Source organism: Acinonyx jubatus, chromosome A2 (assembly GCF_027475565.1).
Source record: "Acinonyx jubatus isolate Ajub_Pintada_27869175 chromosome A2, VMU_Ajub_asm_v1.0, whole genome shotgun sequence".
Classification (NCBI taxonomy): Eukaryota; Metazoa; Chordata; class Mammalia; order Carnivora; family Felidae; genus Acinonyx; species Acinonyx jubatus.
The window spans coordinates 55,655,593-55,672,422 of record NC_069383.1 but is presented as its reverse complement, the minus strand read 5'-3'; the positions used below and the strand labels follow the sequence as shown (position 1 = coordinate 55,672,422).

The 16,830-nt window shown below is 34.6% G+C and overlaps 1 protein-coding gene across 3 annotated transcripts in view; it reads right to left on the bottom strand.

Annotated features, from left to right (window-relative positions):
• Positions 1–16,830, bottom strand: part of MACC1 (MET transcriptional regulator MACC1) — a 538,854-nt gene that overhangs the window by 206,009 nt on the left and 316,015 nt on the right. The window lies entirely within an intron of this gene.

The following is a 16,830-nucleotide window of genomic DNA, read 5'->3' as shown; positions in this document are numbered from 1 at the left end:
TGGCCTGAATAATGTAGTTTTCCAAGCCTTATGCAGAGGAACAGGAGAATTGAGTGAAGAGGACACTGTAAAGGGGAAATACTTAAGGAGCATAATAACCCTTGACATCTGAAGATGTGAAGGCTATAGAAATACTAAGTCTTGGCTCACTACTCAGTTTTGAGATTTTGTTCAAGGAAGATGTAGCAGAGAAAGCCTGGAATATGGAGTTAGACCAAACTGAGAGCTGCTGCCTACAAACTAAGCCTCAGTTTTCTTATTTGTACAATGCAAAATAATGTAAAACAGAGAAATAATAATACATAGATTTTGTGAGAAACAAATACAAAGCTACCTTGTAGGTGCTCAGTAGCTGTCCCATACTTCATGGGTCTGAATTTCCTCATCTTTTATTGAGGGGCTTGTATTGTAAAATCCTTTTCAATGTATAAGTCAATATACAATCACTGAACATCAAATTTTGGGAACTGTCAGGATGGGATGTACATCATTATTTAACCTTGCAGGGTGGGCCTTTATTGTTCACCAGAACAGCTTCATCAAAATTTTGCTTTTTCCAGTACAAAAGAATCACCACAGAAAGTTATAAGTCCTTCTGTTGAACTTTCTAAACAGTGCTCTCCGTAGGGAGAGGAGGCAACAAGGTTTATCATGCCCTACAGTATAATTTTTGTAGATTTTCAAGGTTGGGAAACCCACTGGCATTTAGTGGGCAGAAACCAGGGATGCTAGACTTCCTGGAATGCCTGGGAGAATCACACATGATGAATATTCATTCTCTGTTCTATATGGATTTATATTTTCCCACTAGACATTCATGTGAATTTAAAACTTGTTTATATTTTTCTGAGCCAAGAATCTAGTCCATTTTATATATAAATATAAAGCATTTTTGAATTGTTTTAACATACACTGAGTTTTCTAGAAGTGTAAACTTCATATAAACTGATGGAATATTATACTTTGTTTCTATCAGTACTTTATCAAGAATAAATAAATTTCAAGAAAACCACCTCATTGATGCCAATGTTTCTTATGACATTGTATTAATAAGTATAATGGACTACCCATAGTGTTTCTATATATATATGGATACGTCTGCCTATCACATTTTGTGTTTTGGTATAGTTTTGTCTTCATATTTGCTTTAAAATACATATAATTTTATTAGAAATAACTTTTATTGGGGCGCCTGGGTGGCTCAGTCGGTTAGGCGTCCGACTTCAGCTCAGGTCATGATTTCGCGGTCCGTGGCTTCAAGCCCCGCGTAGGGCTCTGTGTGACAACTCAGGGCCTGGAGCCTGTTTCAGATTCTGTGTCTCCCTCTTTCTCTGACCCTCCCCTGTTCATGCTCTCTCTCTCTCTCTCTCTGTCTCAAAAATAAATAAATGTTTAAAAAAATTTAAAAAGAAATAACTTTTTATTAATTTCTACTTTAACAATTAAAGCAATACATGAATTCTTTAGGAGTAATGTGTGCAAATAGGTTATATTATTTATAAATTTATTTTCAATTTACTAACAATGTTGGTAGGTATTACTAGAAGACAACCTCACATCTGATTAAGATTGAGGACTCCTCCACAAAGTACTCTAAGTAATCATTGTCCTAAGTTTCTTTTTTGTTAATGACCAAATGAGTGAAGGATACAATGTGACCTTATTTCAAGATCCCTAGAGCACATAAGTTCTCATTAAATGTCTGACGTTTGAGGATGTCTCCACACTATTAATAAGATGAAACTTTAAATAAAACACTTTCTAAAACAAACCATGTGATTGAAAGAGTGGATTCTACTGTCTCCATCATTTGTAGAACGATGATTAGTGCCTTTATGGCAATGAATAATATAGGATTTTGCCCTGACATCCTTAAACTTACTTTTCTCTTAATTAAATATCCAAGACTCAGAGAAAACAGTTGTACAGACAGAAGCAGCTGACAACGTCCTATCAGGTGTTCCTGGAGAAACTTCAATGCTTAGTTGTCTACAACATAATTGCCACTATTAACAATTTTTCTCCTTCAGTGTTGAATTTGTATTACTGCAGCTTTTCTGGTTAAAATTTTACAGCTATTTCTCAGCTAAGAGTTCTAGCAGTGCCTCTGCACAAAAGAGAAACCTGAGCAAAATTTCTTCAATGATCATATTTTGTTTCTTTTTGAAACTGAGAGAAAGAAGCTCTTCAATCTGCTCGAGAATGAGATCCAAAATTTCTTGTTGCCAAAAGAAGCACTCAAATTTTCTTTCTTGAAAAAAATGGAATAAATATAAATTGCTTCTATTCATTAAAAATGACCAAATACACTTTAGAAAGCCCATCATGACAGGTATGTAGGACTTCAAATGAAAGAGTTTTAATTTATGCTTCTTCATTTCCTTCATACATGAATGCTGGTTTTGCTGGAGAGCTTCTATAATGCTTTGCTTAAGGTAGCTCTTTGATGCCAGTTGAAATGATTTAGACTGGTCTCAGAAATGTCATGCTTTGCTATGTACTTGGCTTTTTCTCAAATTGTAGTCCAGAATAAAAGTGAATGGACTTTCCCTCCGTTTTAGATGATCAAACTATCATTTCAGGTTCCATATTGAAATCTACGAGGGAGATTTTTGCCTCATACTTCATCTTTCTTGACCATTTCCCTGGGCTATTTTTCACTTTTTGATTTTATGATTTAGATAGCTCTTAAATGCAATGATATGTGTTAACTATTTCTATTTTATTTATTAGCATCTGGAACATTAAATTTACCATAGCAAATAAAATTCTTACCTTTTGAAAACATTTGCCAAAGGATAGACACTTGTTTTTTTTTTTCTTGATATGTAATTTTCATTGCTATTTGGCAATATTTCTTTGGCATGTCTAACGACTTGCTTTCCAGGGCACCTGGGTGGCTCAGTTGGTTAAACATCCAACTCTTGGTTTTGGCTCAGGTCATGATCACATGGTTTTGTGAGTTCAAGCCCCATATCGAGCTCCATGCTGACAGTGTGGAGCCTGCTTGGGATTCTCTCTCCCTATCTCTGCCCCTCCCCCACTCACACTGTCTCTGTCTCTTTCAAAATAAATAAATAAAAGAATGTTGAAAAAAAAAAGATGACAGGGTGCCTGGGTGGCTCAGTTGGTTAAGCATCGTACTTCGGCTCAGGTCATGATCTCAAGGTTTGGGGGTTGGGTCCCACATTGGACTCTGTGCTGACAGCTCAGAGCCTGGAGCTTGCTTCAGATTCTGTGTCTCCCTCTCTCTCTGCCCCTCCCGTGCTCACGCTCTGTCTCTCTTTCAAAAATAAGTAAACACCAAAAAAATTAAAAAAAATAAATAAAACTTACTTTCCATTTTTGGTGTAAACATTTTCTAGAGAGATAAAGCAAAGTCAACTCTGATTTCATTTACTCGAACTTTTAACTCTCTTCCCACATTTTCAAGTAAAAGGGTAGACTACAGCACTATCTAAAACTACACCCAGTGCTACTGAGATTCAGTCAGGACTTGAGCACTTTTGATGACTAGGGACTTCATGATAGTTTGGGTTCAGAGGAAGACTAAAAGTGTTAATCCCTGATACAGGATTGGGGGGATTAGGATGGAGATAACAGCAAGATCTTTCCTTCTTTTATGGTTCCCCTCTTCCAAGTCAGATATTTTGGGTCCGTTTGAATCTTATGGAGAAACGAGGTGGAAATAAAGGGTGAAGGAGTTATTGTAGGACCCAGGGACATTGTGGGGCTGCTTTGTTCTGTTATAGCACAGAATGAGAGAAGGGGCATTTAGGACCTCCATGTGACTCTCATGTAGTAAAGTGAATTAAGCTTGTAACTCCAGTTAATGAGTTTCTTGCCTTCAAGAGAAAAAAGAAGCATCAAGAGGCAACCAGCAACTTGACACACTGGGCACCTCAAGTGATGACTGTGGAGAAGCACCATCTTTAAGAAGTGTCTTGTGAGGGGAGAGAACTCAACAACAGAGTAGAAAAAAATGTGACAACAGTTTATGAGTTTGCATGTGTCACCCTTAGGAACTACAAGAAATCATTAGAAGACATTTAGGGGGTTGTTGTGCTTCTGCATTACTCACAAGGGAACAAAAGCCAGGGGTTTATTATAATTAAGACAACCCTCTCTCTAGCCAAAGCTGAAAAATTCCCATGGCTTCAAATACCATTCTAAAGTCACATCCAAGTAACATGTAAAGTCACCATCCAAGACCAATCTTTTAGCTCAGACTATGTATCCAACTCCCTGCCTGATGTTATTTCCTATTACAAGTATTTCAGATTCCTCAAATTCGGTATGACCAAAATGGGATTTATTGTATTTTCCCCAAACCTGATTCTTTTCCATATCTCAGTCAGTACTACAGTGATGCAGCCCAGTAATTCTCAATTTTCAATGCTACATATTACAGTCATCTGGGAGTTTTAAAAAACCTGAGGTCTGAGCCCCATCTAAGCAAATTAAGTTAGAATCCTAGAGGTCAGGTTAAAATATGGATTCTTTTTAAAAGCTCCCGGGTGATTATACATTAAGTTGGAGAACCATCACTCATCAGTTTATGCCAGAAACCTAGATATCACCTCCAACATCCCCATTTCCTCATCCATTGCTCTCAGTGAATACATTACTGAAAACTATTGGTTCTACTTCCAGTAGAGTTTATGGATGTCTCCACATTTTTCCCCGACGGCTGCCACTATCCTAATCCAAGTTACCGTCATCCCTTACATGGATTAATGCAACAATCTCCTCATGGTCTCTATCCTCTCTTGTCTACCTCTAAGCAATCTACTAACAAATGGATTTGGTTCATGCTATTCCTATACTTTTTACTCTTTCCCTTTACTTTTTAATCTGGTTTATTCCTATTTATCCTTCAAATTCAAGTTCAAAAACAGTACTCCTCTTTCTCCAGAAAAATTCTTCAAATCCTCAAACTAAGTTAAGCCCCCCCCATTGATTATGATAGCACCTAAATGTTTTATTTATTATATTATCATAATGAGTCAAATAATAATTTATGTAGTTATTTGTTTAGCTTTGCCTTTCTCACTATAAGGGTAAAAACTGATGAGGACAATAATGATAAATGTGGAAAAGGAAAAAAAATAAAACATCTAGATTAATGGCATTTTTCAAATTAATTACAATTAGAGCTACACTGAACATTTACAGTGTACTAAGTGCATTATATATTATCTCATTTAAGCTTCATAATAATTCTATGAGGTGGGTGCATTCATTCATTCATTTTTTCATTCACTAAATAATTTGCAAAGTGCTACATGTAAAAAAAAATTAAGGTCATATTTCTCAAAATGTAAGAGAATGTGAAATGCAGGTTGACCAGAGTATTTACTTAACATGCAGATTTTGTTGTTCCATCTTGAAACTACTGCATCAAGCTCATTGAGAAAAGGTCTGAATACCCTCATGGTTAGTAAGTCCCACAGGTGATTCATAACCCAGCTTCAATTTCAGAAACTATGTTCTAGGATAAAGATTCTAAGGAGGATGCCCTGTATATATGCCATCCATATATAGATACCTGGACCCCACCTTACACCTACTGAGTCAGAATTTCCACTGGGTAGAGCTCAGGCAACTGTAACTTTTAGAAATTCTACAAGTGATTGTGAAACTAGACATCTCTGAAAGAATAACGACCCTTTCAGATGCTGATAATCTGGTCCAGAGGTGCTGTAGGGTATGAAATTTTGTATAAAAACAATCTCAGTGAAACAAGATAAGGCTACAGTATAGGTAAGTATACAATTTTGAGAGGTGATTCATTGACTTTGTTTTGCTACTTCCTAGTTCACCACAGAGTGTCAGCTTTTAAACAAGTTGTGAACTAGTGAATAGTGCAGCGTCATTATCATCCTCACATCATGCACACCAAGATGTGATCCTGCCCAAGACAAATAAAGACATCAAGAAGATTTTGACAGGTAGTCAACGAACCAGGGTAGTCTTGATAGGAAAGAAGGTGACTAAAAGTGAAGACACTAAATGGCTTCTTGGAACTAACTGCATCTGTTTATGATAGAAATCTTCCTAGTTATAGGTATTTTTGAAGAAAATTTATTCTCCCACAGTCTAGAGATGGAAGATGAAAGTAGATAAAAGGGGAAGTGAATTTATTTATTTATTCATTCATTTATTCATTCAGTAAACAATTAGAGTGATATATGCACAAGAACTTTAGGGCCATGTTTCTCAAAGTGTGGTAAGAGAATCTGACACCCAAGTTCAGAAAGAGCAGATAAAACTTTATAATAATGGCATTGACCAAAACTGTACTTTCAAAGTGAAGACAGGAATACATGAAAACAGAAAAAAATAACCTCTAAAACTTATCTGGAATTTCTTGCTCTTTTGAATTAATGATAACCACATCTAACAATTCACACTTATTATATATACTGAGGACTTTCATGTACACAATCTCATTTAAGTTTCACAGCAATTCTATGAAGTAAATACTATTATTATTCATGCATTCATTCACTCCACAAATATATAATGCACTGACTACAGCTGCTCTGTTTAGCACTGTCTAAGAAATGGACATGAAACTATAAAAATATAGGTTAAGTTTCTTGCTTTTGTGAAGACAAACAAACAAAAGATGCATATTTGGTAAATATGCAATCCGAAGGCTTTGAGCCACTGAGATCTAGACGAGTTAAACAATGGTCTCATGTTCACAAGCAATAAGATGTGGAGCCAGGATCTAACAATTAATAAAGGTTAACTGCAGAGTTGCTGTTCTTTACTGTTTTACGTTCAAGGACCAAAACCAATATGGGTCCAACTATGCGAAATTGCCATTCTTATAAGTCAAAAATGTCAAATTTTGGCATTTTCAAATGCATCAACCTATACATCTCTTTTCCAAAATTCAGACTTCTTTTTTTCATTTCCAATAACTCTTCCTCCCAGAATTATTTATGGTTGTTGACCGACCTCAATTGCAAAGCTGAGAATTAAATACCATTTCAGAAAATTCACATTATTAGAAGGTCTGGTAGGCAAAGGACACTGTAGTTTCACATGCCCTGTTGGTCTTTTTGAATATGTGAAATGTGCAGTCTGATGTAGTACATTAAGAGACAGGAGATGGCCTTTAGCAGTTTCAAAGCAGTAAATGATTGTGTACAGAATACCTGTTCATTTAATACTGGATATGCTGTCTCATTCCCAACATGATATATATCACATCATACCAGCAAGGCTCAGACAAAGATGACTTCATAACTAGTATCTTGTCCAATTTGTGGGATACACACACACACACACACACACACACACACACCAATTAAAGATACTTTGGAAATATGACATAGATGGATATCAAGGACAATGTGGCAATATTGTCCTCTGAACTGGAAATAAAACTATTGTATTTTGTGAGTCAAAATAACTACTAGTAGAATTCTAAAACATTCTGAGAGCTATTGTCTTCTAACAACCTAAAAAGGGTCCTAAAGGGAAATCATTATGTTAACTATACACACAAGAATATTTACATTTCTCTTCAAATATATGTCTCTCCAGATCAAAGTTTCTCAATATTGTTACTATTAACATATTGGGCCAGATAATTCTTTGTTTTGTGTGTGTAGGGTTGAGGAAATGTCCTGCATGTTGTAGGATGTTTGCAGCTTCCTTGGAGTCTGCTGTTAGTACCCTCTCAGTTGTGATAACTAAAAATGTCTTCAGACATTGCCATATATCCCACAGGGACAAAACTGTTCCCAGTTGAGAACAACTGCTCTTCATAGACATAGGATAGATAAGTATAAGGAAGTATTGTGATATGGAGACATGAATCTGTGTCTAGGTATGGAAAGGGAAAATATAGTGTTTGGGTCATTATCAACCATGTGGTACAGAGGTTAAGAATAGCTGGAATCCCACTGACCAATTGTGTATTTCGATTCTATTACACATTAGTTGTAAAATCTTTAAAATGAAAATAACAGCAGGATTACAAAAACTTATGAGCACTTAGCAAAATAAAGCATTTGAAGTACTTAATATATTGCTTCGCACTGAGTAAGTACTTGGCAACTGTCAAGTCTTATTATTTTAGAAGGTCCTGCTAAAATAATGCCCTCTCTCAAAACGGGACATCTCTGTCTCTTGCTGCCTCTGCTTCTTTCTGTATTATATACACAAACTCATACATACTATACAAGCATTAGATGTAGCTGTATATGTATATACATGTATGTATAAAAGTAGCATAAGTAAAACATACCAATGGCATGTATGAGCATGAGTTTCTGAGTCTGTGTGTATTGGGGGCAGGGGCCCAGGAAGAGAGTGAGCCACACCATAATACAAAGCATATGTTAGTCTGTTTGATAATTTTGGGGGCAGATTAAAAAAAGAGGAGTTAAGTGAAATTTATCTGGCATGCTTGAAGAACAAGGTAATCAAATGTTATAATTAAGAGAGTGTTAGCACATAAAACCAAACATGGGTGATCAATTTTAAAACATTTCAAATACAACAAAATGCATTTAACACAAATACTTACTAACATAATTATTCATTTTTATTTCAACAATTATTTATAAGTAACACTCTCAGCTCTCTGCTAAGCATTGATTTATCTTTTGATGAAATTTTAGGAACTTAAAAATCTTCAAAATAACAGTAAAATTTTTTTAAAAGATGTAAAAGACATAAGATTTTATGCTAACTTCATGATCTGAAAGTATTTTGGAAAGTACTGAAACTACTAACATTTATTTATTTCCACCGTATTTTCCTCTTTCATATAAATTTAGAATACAGAGTGTAGTATAAGATGGCTACCCTTCTCCACAAATTAAACTCTTATGTCAAAAGCTAAGAAGCTCTTTTGTAAATTTAAATTGTTTTTCTTTTCTATTACTATGGGAGCTTAGAAAATATGTAATTCTTCTCTACTACATTCTTAATAAAAATTATTTCTGCCTTAGCATCTGCCAGAGAACATATTTATTTGTCAACAAAGTAACTCATACTGATGAGCAGCTGAGATGATAGAACATTCTTCCTTATATTGGACCAAAGACTGGCTCCAGTTTATACACAATATATTGATTATCTCATCACTGAAAGCAACAGAAAATTAGTTGAATTTTTTCACACAACAATCCTATATACACGTAACATCAACTCATACTCTCTTACACACACGCACACACACACACACACACACACATGCACACACACACACAGAATACATATTTTCCTGTCTATATATTCATATATATACACACACATATACACACAGAGAAAGAGAGAGTAATAAATAGGGAAAAGTATAAATAAACAATTTGTAAATCTTATGCTATCGTTGCAAAATTTTGTAAGCTTGAAACTATATCCAAATTAAAAATTTTTATAAAAATAGGAAGCCATATGGGAATAAAACAAGATATTGCTTCCTGCCCAATCAAGTATTGTTACACCAAGCACTTACTATCCTCTACTCATTATTTGGTAGTTAAATTAATGCATAAAACATGAAGTCATAATTCTAGAAACTTGAAACTCACAAATATGCGATAATGAGTTATACATAGTGATGGCTATATCAATGGCATTTTCTTCCAACATAAAGAAAAATCCTTAAAAGGGATAGTTCAGAAATTGATATCTAAGGGTTAGTTAGAATAATTATGTTTATATGAATACTTAGGAATGTGTCAATTTATGTGCCCAATAAATACAAAACATAGTATTTATCAGTTTTGAAGCATTCAGTACTCAAACTGTGAAAAAGTATTTCATTTTGAAACTTGAAACAAGAAATTCATCTAATTTGGGGTCAAAAATACATTTGCTGTTTGTCTCTTAAACTTCTGACAAATTATTAAGTGCATTTCCACTTTTTTTTTTGGCTCAGTCATATTGTATAGAGAGGTTTCATTTTTCTTCTGTGGTGAGTTATTCATCTTTGTTTCCATTTCTGGTTTTAGAGGAAACCTCACAATCCTTCTGAGAACATTTGCTTTCATATTGTTTTTGAAACCAGACTTTCACGACAAAGCCACAAAACAGCTCAGCAATAATACATTAAAGAAATAGCATTAAAGAAAATGCTGTTTTGAATTCATATTTAGGAGATTTGGCAAAGAAACCATAAAATTTGACAAGTCAGAAAAGGCCCAGCAGACAACATCTACACTCAGATTTTACTCATCCATCTCCCTACTCACTGATCTCTCAACTTTCTTCCTTTCTTTTTCCTTCCTCTCTCTCTCCCTCCTTTTCTCCTTTTCCTTTTCTTCTCTGTCTCTTCTTTCTGTTGTAGTCGAGACACTGAAGAAGTGGAAACAGGATGTAGGCCAGAGGTAGGAAGTTGATTTCTCAGAACAATATGATGGAAGCAGAAAATAAGTCAACACTACAATCAGGAATTTCGTCATCTGAAATCACAAGAAGATCTTGGCAACCTGGGGCCATTAGTCATCACCACAATTTCAAGAAAAATTCATGTATATCCACAAACACCCCACTGGTTTAGAATTAGGAGAGTAATGCTACAGGTATTCCCCAGGTGGGAAGGGACACTCCCTTGGAAATGGGTGAATTCCCACTGGATGTCCCCATTTTTGTTGGGGATCTTAGCTCACCTTCCCTGCATGGAGAGCCCCATGGATTTCTTAAAGTGCTTTCTTCAAGAATGGGAACAGAATTGAGAACTCTACCATGCTGAGGAAATCTAGAAAGCTCCTCCCTGCATAACAAATATGAGAAAAATTAAAGACTGAGGAATCCCTAGAACCCTTCCTATTATGGCTTCTATTCTAATTCACATAAATAACACAAGATTTAATCCTTGTTCTATTGAAGAGACTTAGAAAATATCACTATGCGACTTTCACTGGATGTCCCATAATTAAAGCCAGGTAATTATCCATTCCTGCCTGCTCTTCTTTAGATATATATTTTATAAACTGAACTATTGATTGCACACATTTATAATAAGGAAGCATTTACATAGTAACACACACATACACACATGCACACACCATCACAACATAAAGTTTAACTATTTTGTTTATCATATTGGTTGTTTTCTTAGTTAAAAAAGAGCCTTTTTCAGAATACAATGAAGAAATTGTAATCTTTTTAACAACTGGTGCTGGAAAAACAAACTGTACATCCACATGGAAAAAAAGTCAGTCTAGACACAAACCTTAGACTCTTCACAAAAATTAACTCAGAATGGATTGCAGACCTAAATGCAAACCATTAAACTATGAAACTCCTCAGAGATACCATAAAAGAAAATCTAGATGATGTTGGGTTTGATGATGACTTTTTAGATACAACCCCAAAAGCATGATCCACCAAAGAAAGAATTGATAAGCAGAACTTCATTAAAATTAAAAATTTTTCTGTTCTGCAAAAGATATTGTCAATGAGAATGAAAAGATAAGCCACAGATTGGAAAAGAAATATTTGCAAAAACTCACATAAGTTATCTACTGCTACATCATAAACTATCCCAAGTGTCAGTTGAACAACAATGTTTTACTTTTTTCAATTCTATGGCTTGATTTTCTGCTCCACATAGTGTTGACTGGAATCACTCATGTGGCCACATTCAGCTGGAAATTTAGCTAGGATGTGAACATCCCAGATGGCTTCATTCACACCTTTAGCAATTGGTGCTGGTTGTCAGCTAAGATGCTTTTCTTCTCTGTGACCTTTTATCCTCAAGGGTATACTCCCATACCCTTTTTGATAGAGTAGCCTTGCCTTCTTTACACAGCACTTGGCTTCCCAATGAGTGAAACACAATCTGCAAGGGCCCTTAAGTACTAGGTTTAGAAGTTACTTTCTACTGATCAAATGAATCAGGAAGACCAAATTCAAGGAAAGAGGAAGTATACTCCATCTCTTGATGGACAAAGGGGCAAAGTCATATTGCAAAAGAGTACATGGGATGTCAGGAGTTGTTGTGGCCATTGTGAGAAATGACATCCCACAAACATATAATACTTTTCCATAGAAAATATAACTTACTGTAGTTATATTATTTCTGAGATTTAAAATATTTGCAAATTATAATAAGTGTACTATAGAACTTTCTTTACAGAATGTTCGACTTTAAGTCCTAAACTTTTATTCAAAGTCCACATTATTAAATTACTCAAATTGCAAAAATACCATCATACACATACTCCATTTGTGTTCTCCAAATAAAGATCTTGAGAATTTTTGGAGAGCTTCCAGTAGGATGTGGATATGGATTATATGCCCTGATGAACTAGTTATTTTATTTCCTTAAAAAAAATGAGAATTATATGTAACCCATTATGGTTCAATCTTTGTCTTGACTACCAAAAAGCATTTTGTGATTTCCTCAGTAAAGACATTTAAAAATATACTCATTCCTTTACTTTATCACTTGTTTCTTTTATTCTACATTAATGTAGTTTTGGATATTTCGTTGCCCTACTTCTTTTTCACTTTGACTTGAAGCCACTTAAATTTTTCAGGAAAAATGGATTTTAAATAACCAGTATTAAGTTAATATTTAAGAAGAGAACACAAGAATGATGGACAATGAGGTTATTGTCTTACAGATTAACAAACCAAAGCTGTGAAAAGTAGCACATCTCACCAAAGGCTTCTCATCACTTCCAACACAAACATCAGGAAGCAGAGGGAGGCACTCATTCTCTCTCAAAATCCAAACTAGTTTCATTCGAATCATACAGTAAAAGTCTTCAAAAGGACTCAGATTGGTAAACTTAAGGCAAAGTCACAGATAATGATCTTTGTTTTTCAAGATTAACAAGGAACAAATTTTTCTGCCCCTACCTATTAATATGCATGTGCTCAATCTTACTGTTATAAATAAACATATTTTTAAAAAAATAACCAACACTTTTTTACCAAAAGATATTTAAACACATGGTGGAGGAATCTTAGGGAAAATCCAGAGGCTGAATCCAATGTATTCCAAGAAAGGGACGGGAAATCAAATCACTAAAAAAACCTCACTATTTGCCTAAAGTGCTGCTGGTTTTGTGCATGCTTTGTTGATGATATAGCCATGTTTCCTAAACGTTACTGCTGGTTTTGTGTATGGCTTATTGGTGATATAGGCATGTTTCCTAAATGTTACTGCTAAAATTTTCTACCTCATCTAAGTACATTTGTTTTGAAAGGGAAAAAATTTTGCTTTTCTAGGTTCTAGAATATCCCACTGCATTTTACACATCTCAGTATGTACAATTTTCTAAAACATAATTTTTAAAAATATATAATTGAAGCATAAATGATTCTCATAGCCTCATAACTGACCCAATTCTTCTTTATTGAAAGACAATGAAAGAGTCCTAAAACTATAAAAGAGTACTAAAAAGTATGACAGTTATGGATTGTTTAATAGCTAGGCTTGATTTTATTGTTTCTCCAGTTAAATATTGTTTCCTTTTTTAATAACAGTGTCAACCTCTTCAATATCCAACTTACAAAATATTTGACTTTCATATTAATAAAGGTAGAGGCTTATAATACACTGCTCCCTTTTAATATGTAATATTGGTTGTCTTTGTCACCTTGACCCTTAACAAGTGACACTGTGACTGGCACAGAATAATCTAAATCACTGCTCCTGAGGGGCGCCTGGGTGGCTCAGTCAGTTAAGTGACCAATTTCAGCTCAGGTCATGATCTCGCAGTTTGTGAGTTCGAGCCCCGTGTTGGGTTCTGTGCTGACAGCTCAGAGCCTAGAGCCTGCTTCGGATTCTGTCTCCTTCTCTCTCTGCCCCTCCCCCCCCTTGTGCTCTCTCTATCAAAAATAAATAAATGTAAAAAAAAGTTTTTAAATCAATGTTCCTGAAAAGGCTTCTTATTTGCAGCAGGCAAATCCTACCCAAATTAACAAAATAAAAGACAGGCTTATTAAAGAATACAAAATATGTCAAAATACTAAAGCAGGAAATAAAGTATAGTTGGGACCTGGGACTGCAAAACTGGAAACTAATTACTCCGTCTTTCATTAACTGCCTAGACTATTTCTCTTAATTTTACTCAGTGAATATTTTAATCTGTACTATTTTTTATCATCTTTTTCTGTGTGCCCATTTTTACCACAGCCCAACATGGTTACCTGTTCAATTCTGTATTACTACCCATAAGTTCTAGAGCTGAATTCTGAATGACAAGTTTCTCAGTACCTTGACACCAAAATTCTAAGGCAGATATATATTACTACTCTTTTGAATGTTTACCCAGAGTCTGCCACTGCAGATTATCAGAAACATACACTTAACTTATGGATTCATTTAGCTGTGACTGTACTAAGATAGAGTCATGTGATCAACTGGAGCTGTGGGTAGGCAGACAATGATTAACATGTCTATTGCGATTTACTAAATGTATACCTTGACATAGCAACATAAAAGAATTTCTGTTTTCTTATATGTTAAAACCAATACTGTTTGCTTAATATTTGCCTTGCCTGCCCTTAATTCCTATCTATAAAAACAAATGAATTAATAAGAAAGAAAGCACATGGGCAAACATTAAAGCCCTGGAATGCAGCCAATAACATTTTTCTACTGTCAATCAAACTGTTGATGAGGAGACAAACTATAGATAAAAATCATAGTCTCTGAAGATGTTGTGAATTTCATATAGGTAATTTTTAATTGTTACAGATGAAATCAAGAGTCTCACATAACTCCGGTATTTTTATTTCTTCCCTAGACATTCAAGTTATAATGCTTTTTCTAAAGAAACTGAAGAGATGAATTTTACCTTGATATCCAAGGTTTGAGGAATATATACTGATTTTAACTTTTAAGTTTTCCATTATTGCAAGTGGATTTATCTGTCTTGGAATTCTAGAATTTTCTTTGAATTTTCTTTGCTTCCTTATTTTTATTTGATTTTTCTTTAGCTGTTGCTGCTTCTCGTGGTTTATTTATTTTATACTTCCTATTTTCTAGAAATTTAACACTGGTGAGGATGTGAAGATAACACAAATTGGAGAAAAAGGAAATTAGTAAAGAGTCTAAGCCCCCCTGAGAGAAGACAGGATAATCCAACAGTTTGCAAAAGCAAAAGGAATGCTATTGAAAATAATTTATAGGGGCACCTGTGTGGCTTAGTCGCTTAGGCGTCTGACTTCAGCTCAGGTCATGATCTCATGGTTTGTGAGTTCGAGCCCGGTGTTGGGCTCTATACTGACAGCTCAGAGCCTGGAGCCTGCTTCAGATTCTGTGTCTCCCTCTCTCTCTGCCCCTCCCCTTCTCATGCTCTGTGTCCCTCCATCTCTCAAAAGTGAATAAACATTAAAAAAAAAATTAAAAAAAAAGAATATAATTTTTAGAGGCAGATTCTTGAAGTCAGCATTTCTTTTTATTATTCATTTTGAGATGAACATTGCATTCTTTGTAGATTAAAAATGTCCTCCAAATCCAAAAGATGTTATGAAACTAGTAAGGACATTATTAAGCCTTTGTTAGTAGTAGAGAGGTATTTTATTTACTAATTATAATACTCCATTGACTTTTAATTTATACCCATAAATTATCATCTTTCTTCAAATTTAGTTGTAATTGTCTGTGAGAGATATTGTTTTAACCAATCAAAACACAGAGTATAGAACTAGCTGAGATTAAAAAAAGAAAAAAAGTTTCCTACAAGGCCAAATCAACAAAACTGGAAATTCAGCCTTTCTTACTTTTTCGTGGAAATGTTAAAACACATTGCCCACCAAGTGGATGCTTAGTATCAACAAAACCTTTATGATAAATGACACACAAAAATTATATGATTTTAAAAGGAAAGTTGATTTTTAAAATATTTAATGAGCACCTCTTGGAATATGGCATCACATTTGTAACAAGAAAGATCTAAAAATTCTAAAGGAGTATTTACTTCCAAAAGACAGAAATTCTTTGTGGGGAGATAGGCCTGTAGACCTGAAAAATGTCTGTAAGGTTAAGCAACAATATAAGCTTGGTAAATTCCAAATAAGTAAGAAAGAATGAGTGTTATACTAGTTTAGGGGAGAGAATAATAACTGATTGGAGAAGGAATGGCTGTGGAGCTCATTACTTGAAGGAAGCTAAAAAATAATATGGACCTTAAAGGATAGGAAATAGTTGGAAAAAAATGTAATATTTCCACCAGGAAGAATACCTCAAGCAAAGACTCAAAGAGCAAGTTCCACAGATTGAAGTGAGAGATTTGGTTCAAGAGCATTGAGAAATCCTTTCTTCCAAAATCACGTTGAATTGACGGGAAAAAAAAAATAAAGAAGTTACAAGATTAAAACTATGAAGGAAAGGATGCCAGCAGTGGACCAAAAATTTTGAGGGATTTCTGTAAATAGAAAGTAGATGGAATAAAATTGACAGAGAAACCAAAAGAAACCAAAGAAAGAAACCCAATCTACAGAAAAAAAAAAACTACTGAGTTGAGAACTCTCTTCCTTGTAGAGGCCCAGAAAAAATTCCAAGCTCAAATTGAGCACAAGATTAAGGAGTGAAGTGAGGAATTATTATCCAAAAAAATCAAATTAATTTATAACTAATTACACTATAGAAATATACATTAATTAATTAAAGATTGTTTAATTAAAGATCTCTTTATAAGGTAGCTGGAACAGGAATACCACTTTCCATCCCCATCATAATGAGGTATCAGCAGTAGTTGTTTGCCTCTAGGATGTTTATAATCTGCTCTAAAAATAAAATGCAGTGTCTTTTCTGATAGGGCTCACAGATTGGGTATCAATGCCAAATAGGGAAATCCTGAAAAAAGTGGAAAAATAGAAGTCCACAATGGATGAGAAAGA